At 41.5% G+C, this 5,746-nt stretch overlaps 1 pseudogene; it reads left to right on the top strand.

Moving 5' to 3' along the window:
* The first annotated feature begins 710 nt into the window (after window positions 1-710).
* On the top strand, window positions 711-1,058 carry LOC129480491 (small ribosomal subunit protein eS26-like; annotated as a pseudogene).
* Window positions 1,059-5,746: the final 4,688 nt, after the last annotated feature.

Genomic DNA, 5,746 nt, shown 5'->3' with positions numbered 1-5,746 from the left:
GACTTTTCTACTAATAACTCCAAGTTAAAGAACATTTTATTCTGTCTAATAAGTTTTTTTTAATTGCATGCACAGACATGGGAGGTGTAGCGTGCACAGTGGTTACAAATGTGCACTATAGAGCCAGACTCTGGGTTTGAATCCTGCTCTTACACTGTTTGTGCCTCATATCCTCTTCTATAAAATGGGAATAGCAATATTACCTGCTTCATAGTTGTTATGAAGGTTAAATTAGTTAATATATGTAAGGTACTCAGAAGAGTATTAAGTGCTATGTGCATTAGCTTTATTGTCTTGACTTAACTAAGCACTGGGCCTCAAACAACAAATTAATCTGAACAACTCAACCTCACTTTGTTGTACCACCGTGGGAATTTGTATTTGCAAAAGAACCCAAGCATTAGATCATGGATGGGTTAAGCTGGTACTTTCTCAGCAGAATTCTAAGAAAGGTGTCCATGGCCAAGTAGGTTAAGGAATGGAATGGATAATTAAGGCTAAGGTTGAAATTTTTCTTTTTTTTAGGCAGGAAAAAGTTTACAGAGTTCCACAGATAATTTCTTTCCAGGTTTATTTGAAAAGAGCACTCTATATCAGTTTAAGATTGTTTCTTGGAATATTTGTATTTTGTATGACTAGCACACCAGAACTGCAATGGGACAAATGAATTAAAATAAATGCTTCCCCTGTCTCCGGTCCATCCCTCCAAGATGACAAAGAAAAGAAGGAACAACGGTCATGCCAAAAAGGGCTGCAGCCACGTGCAGCCTATTCATTGCATGAACTGTGCCCGATGCGTGTCCAAGGACAAGGCCATTAAGAAATTCGTCATTCAAAACATAGTGGAGGCCGCAGCAGTCAGGGATATTTCTGAAGCGAGCGTCTTTGATGCCTATGTGCGTCCCAAGCTGTATGCGAAGCTACATTACTGTGTGAGTTGTGTAATTCACAGCAAAGTAGTCAGGAATTGATCTTGTGAAGCCCGAAAGGACTGAACATTCCCACCCTGATTTAGACCTGCAGGTACTGCCCCACGACCCCCACCAAAGCCCATATAAGGAGCTTAGTCCTTAAAGACTGAAGATGGACTATTCTCTGGAGAAAAATAAAATGGAAATTGTACTTAAAAATAAATAAATAAATGCTTCCTATTATAATAGCTTTTTAAGGTTTAGATGTAATTTCACAACTCTTATTGCATACAAGTGCATCTTTGGGGTGCAAGTACACACACGTTCAGCTTTTTAGCATGTTATTTTCAGTTCTGCTCAAAAAACATTCTCAACTCAGCTGACTCATTTTAATAAGGACAAAATTTTCACATTCCAGCTCGAACAGGGAAGTGGTAACAATTGATTTAGATAGGAGTATCAGAATTTCATTTTGCTAAGGCCTTTTTTATGCTTCTTAATGCAGTAACACTTTAGGATAGAATGAATATTGTTGGTATCACCGCTTCTGCAAATGTGCTCACTCTTCTTTTCTGTTTATTCTAGAAGGTTTACTCACACACTAAATATGGGATGCACCAGTTTTTTATGCTGCAAGTTTGAAATAATACCATTTATTTCAACTACTTAAAAAATATGGGGCTAGGTGCAGTGGCTCACACCTGTAATCCCAGCACTTTGGGAAGCTGAGATGGGAGGATTGCTTGAGCCCACAAGTTTAAGACCAGCCTGGGCAAAATTGTGAGACCCTGCCTCTACAAAAAAAAAAAAAAAAAAAAAAAAAAATTAGCTGCATCTGTTGTCCCAGCTACCAGGAGACTGAGATGGGAGGATCCCTTGAGCCCAGGAGATTGAGGCTGCAGTGAACCATGATCATGTTGATGCACTGTAGCCTGGGTAACAGAGTGAGAATCTATCTCAAAAGAACCAAAACCAAAACAAAAGACTTTGGGTTATAACTCAGAATATGTGAGTTTGGTGAATTTCTTCCAGAAAAAGAAACAGTCAATGTTTGATTACCTGCCTTTGAAAAAACTGGCTGTCCTTCTGAAAAGACCTTGCAAATAAAATTGCAAAGAATGCAGGTGTAGAGAGAACTGAGATAACAGCTTGCCCAAAAGGAAACGAGAGTAATTTGTTGGGCAATTTAATGGATCTGAGATACACTGATCTGATGAGGTACATGATCTGATGAGGTAAATTGTTAACCATTACCATAATGTCCTAAGGGAAACAGAAGGGATCGCATCAGGGCCCCCTGACTAAAACTGAAATATGTTATTGTTTCTGGCCACTCATGGATGGCAGACAGAGTGACACTGAGAGCATGCACCTGGGTTGGAATCTCAGCTGAGCCCCTTTATACAAGGGCTAGGCAAACCTGGGAAAGTTAGTCAAACAGTTGTTTGCCTCATCTGTACAATGGAGAGAATAATATTCTATTTGTAATAATACATATCATGTTAGTTATCTGTTGCAGCATTAGAAACTTAATGGTTTAAACAACACACATTTAAAATCTCGAAGTTTCTGAAGGTCAGCATTCCAGGCTTAGCTGGGTGCTTCTGCCTCAAGGTCTCTCACAAGGGTGCAATCAAGGTGTCAGTCAGGACTCTGGTGATATGGTTTGGCTGTGTCCCCACCCAAATCTCATCTTGAATTGTAGCACCCATAATTCCCATGTGTTGTGGGAGGGACCCAGTGGGAGGTAATTGGATCATGGGAGCGGGTCTTTCCCATGTTGTTCTTGTGGTAGTGAATAAGTCTCATGAGATGTGATGGTTTTATAAAGGGGAGTTCCCCTGCTCAAGCTCTCTTTCCTGTTGCCATGTAAGATGTGATTTTACTCTTCATTTGCCTTCTGCCATAATTGTGAGGCCTCCCCAGCCATGTGGAACTGTGAGTCAATTAAGCCTCTTTCCTTTATAAATTACCCAGTCTCGGGTATGTCTTTATTAGCAGTGTAAGAACAGACTAATACACCTAGTCTCATCTGGAGGTTTGACTGAGGGAAGATCTACTTCTAAGCTCACTCTGTGACTACTGGTAGGCCTCAGGCTGTCACTGGCTATTGATTGAAGACTAATTAGTTTCTTCCCTGGTGGACCTCTTCCTAGGGCAGTTCACAACACAACAGCTGGCTGTCCTCAGAGGGAGCCAGGGAGACAGCAGGAGGGAGTGAGGAAGATGGAAGTCAGTCTTCTTGTAACATAATCTTGGAAGTGACATCCAATCACTTTTGCCATATTATAGTCCCTAGAAGCCAGTCATTAGCCCAGCCCACTTTCAAGGGGAGAAGATGACACAGCAGGAGATGGGGACAGTGAAGGCCATCTCAGAGGCTGCTGACCACATATACAAACACATGCCTTTCCTGACTCCTAGCACCAGTCTCAGGAAGGAGTTTGTAGCCTCATGCAGGATTAAATAGTTCCTAGCAGAAATCGGCTCTGCCCAAGGATTAAGGACAGCTGAATTTGACACCTATGAAGCATCACTCTTGAATTCTTCCTGAATTCAGTAAAATGAGTCAGTTAATTAACTCATTGCTAGATTTTTTTGCCATATCAGTATATTCCCAGTGGAATAATGAAGATTAACCTGAAAAATGAGTCATGGTTATAGTATTGCATCCTGAATGACACAAAAAATCAAGGAAATATTCTTTCACTATTCAAAAGCTATTATTCAGCAATGAAGTTGCTCATGCCATTGATGAACAAGTAAGGGAAGTTCCAGCACAGTAGTGCAGAAGCTGAAAGGAGGCTCACTTTAATGAATGTAATTTTTATGAGGGTAAAAAATAGTTTAACAGATCATATATCAGATGAAATGATAATAAACTTATTGCGAAAAGGGTTAGCAGATTAGGATGCAATCTTATTTGTCAAATCCTGCTTGAATTATTCCCTAGCTTGACTATGCACTAACGAATTTGGCAAAAATCAAGGAAAACATTCTATGAGAATCAATTGGCTATGTGGAATTTATAAGAGAGTATGAATATTCGATATTTTTTGTAAGTTGTGACCTCCTGATTGAAGGCATAGGCATCAGCTTACTACCATTCATTATCATGTTTGCACTAAGGCAATGATAATTGATAAAATCTCCTGAGTACTGATGAGGAAAGTTCTGAAGCTTTAGTAGAGCCGGAAGAAATATGGGCAGGGAGGTTCCAGATGTAGAGGAAGAAAAAAACTTTTCCTATACCCTCTTGGGTTTAGGGGCTTGGGCCTGTGACTTAAATTGACAAATGATAGATTAATAAAAAGTTATTTTATATGCACATAGGGAGGGAGGTGTCACAGAAAAGAAGTGAAAACCCAAATCAGTCAGGCCTAAGAGCTTATATATCATCTTAACAAAGAGTGATAAATTCTGGAGAAATGATAAGACAAAGGAAAAGGGGCTTGGGCTTCTAATGGTGGTACATTGTGGGAGGGTAAATATATGGGCAAAGCTCATTGAAGAAAAGGGTTATGGTAGTAAGGTTTGTTTGTGCAGACTCATCTCAGTGCTGACTTACCAGCTCCTGTGACACAGGTTGTTCTCTGCCTTCTGGTATGGGAGAGGGGAGGGGAGATACTTTTACAAATGGAAATTTGTTATATTTACCCTGCTTTTAGGCAGAAAAGGGGAGAGTAGAGAGTTCCTTCTGAATCTGCTATTTCTCAATTGCTTTAACCTCAAAATAATCCTTATGCCAATGTGGCATATTTGGGGGTGGTATATTCTGATCCCCTTCACCAGACTCTCAATCCATCACCAATTGACAGTCCTTAGACAAACTATTGTGCAAACTCTCTCACATATCTTCAAGTGGAATTTGATGAATTTCGCTGTCAAAGGCATACTTTGGAATCTGCCACAGCCTAGAGTCTAAGGAAGGCCTGAGCCAGGCAAAGTCTCCAGACATAGTATTGCAGAAATGACAGCACTCTGAGTGGGACAGTTTCCCAAGGTGTGTGGAGCCACATTTGGAAGGCTCAGATTGGTGTCTCGTGGGGCTGATGTGAAAGGATGTCTGCTGACATACGGGAGCTTCTGATCCGAGAAGAGCCTGCTGGGTGGTGGCAATGTCCACTTGGATTCTTTTGAGGTACACACTGGCAGGGTTTTGGATACCAGCACCTCTGCCAATCCAGCATCAAGTGTTCTGTGCTTCAGGCACTCCAACATTCTTGTGATACAATTTTTCTAGGTCTTCACTTCTGCTGTGTCTACGCTTCTCTTCTTTATCTAAAGGCTCTGCTTACTCATGGATTCCATTGCCTGATGACATTTGCTCAATGGCTTTTCTTGCTTTGTCTTTCAGTTTCTGCTGCCAATATGGAGTTCTGCCTCATATTTAAATTTCTGCCTTCTCCCAATGTGGGGCAGTTTCCTGGCTCTCTTTACACAATCTATTCTGGGATGGTGGAAAGATCTAGTTCTGGGTGTGCAATCGTGTTGGACCTAAAGCTACTACATTGGCTGGGCGTGGTGGCCACACCTGTAATCCCAGCACTTTGGGAGGCCAAGGCAGATGGATCACCTGAGGTCAGGAGTTCGAGACCAGCCTGGCCAACGTGGTGAAACCCCATCTCTACTAAAAGTACAAAAATTAGCTGGGCGTGGTGGCGGGTGCCTGTAATCCCAACTACTCAGGAGGCTGAGGCAGGAGAACCACTTGAACCCAGGAGGTGGAGGTTGCAGTGAGCCAAGATCATGACACTGCATTCCAGCCTGGGTGACAGAGTGAGACTCTGTCTCAAAAAAAAAAAAGAAAAAGCTACCACATCCTCCTTTCTTCC

The sequence above is a fragment of the Symphalangus syndactylus genome, chromosome 4, assembly GCF_028878055.3.
Source record: "Symphalangus syndactylus isolate Jambi chromosome 4, NHGRI_mSymSyn1-v2.1_pri, whole genome shotgun sequence".
NCBI lineage: Eukaryota > Metazoa > Chordata > Mammalia > Primates > Hylobatidae > Symphalangus > Symphalangus syndactylus.
Note: the sequence above shows the minus strand (reverse complement) of the source record. Positions and strands in the feature narration are given on the sequence as shown.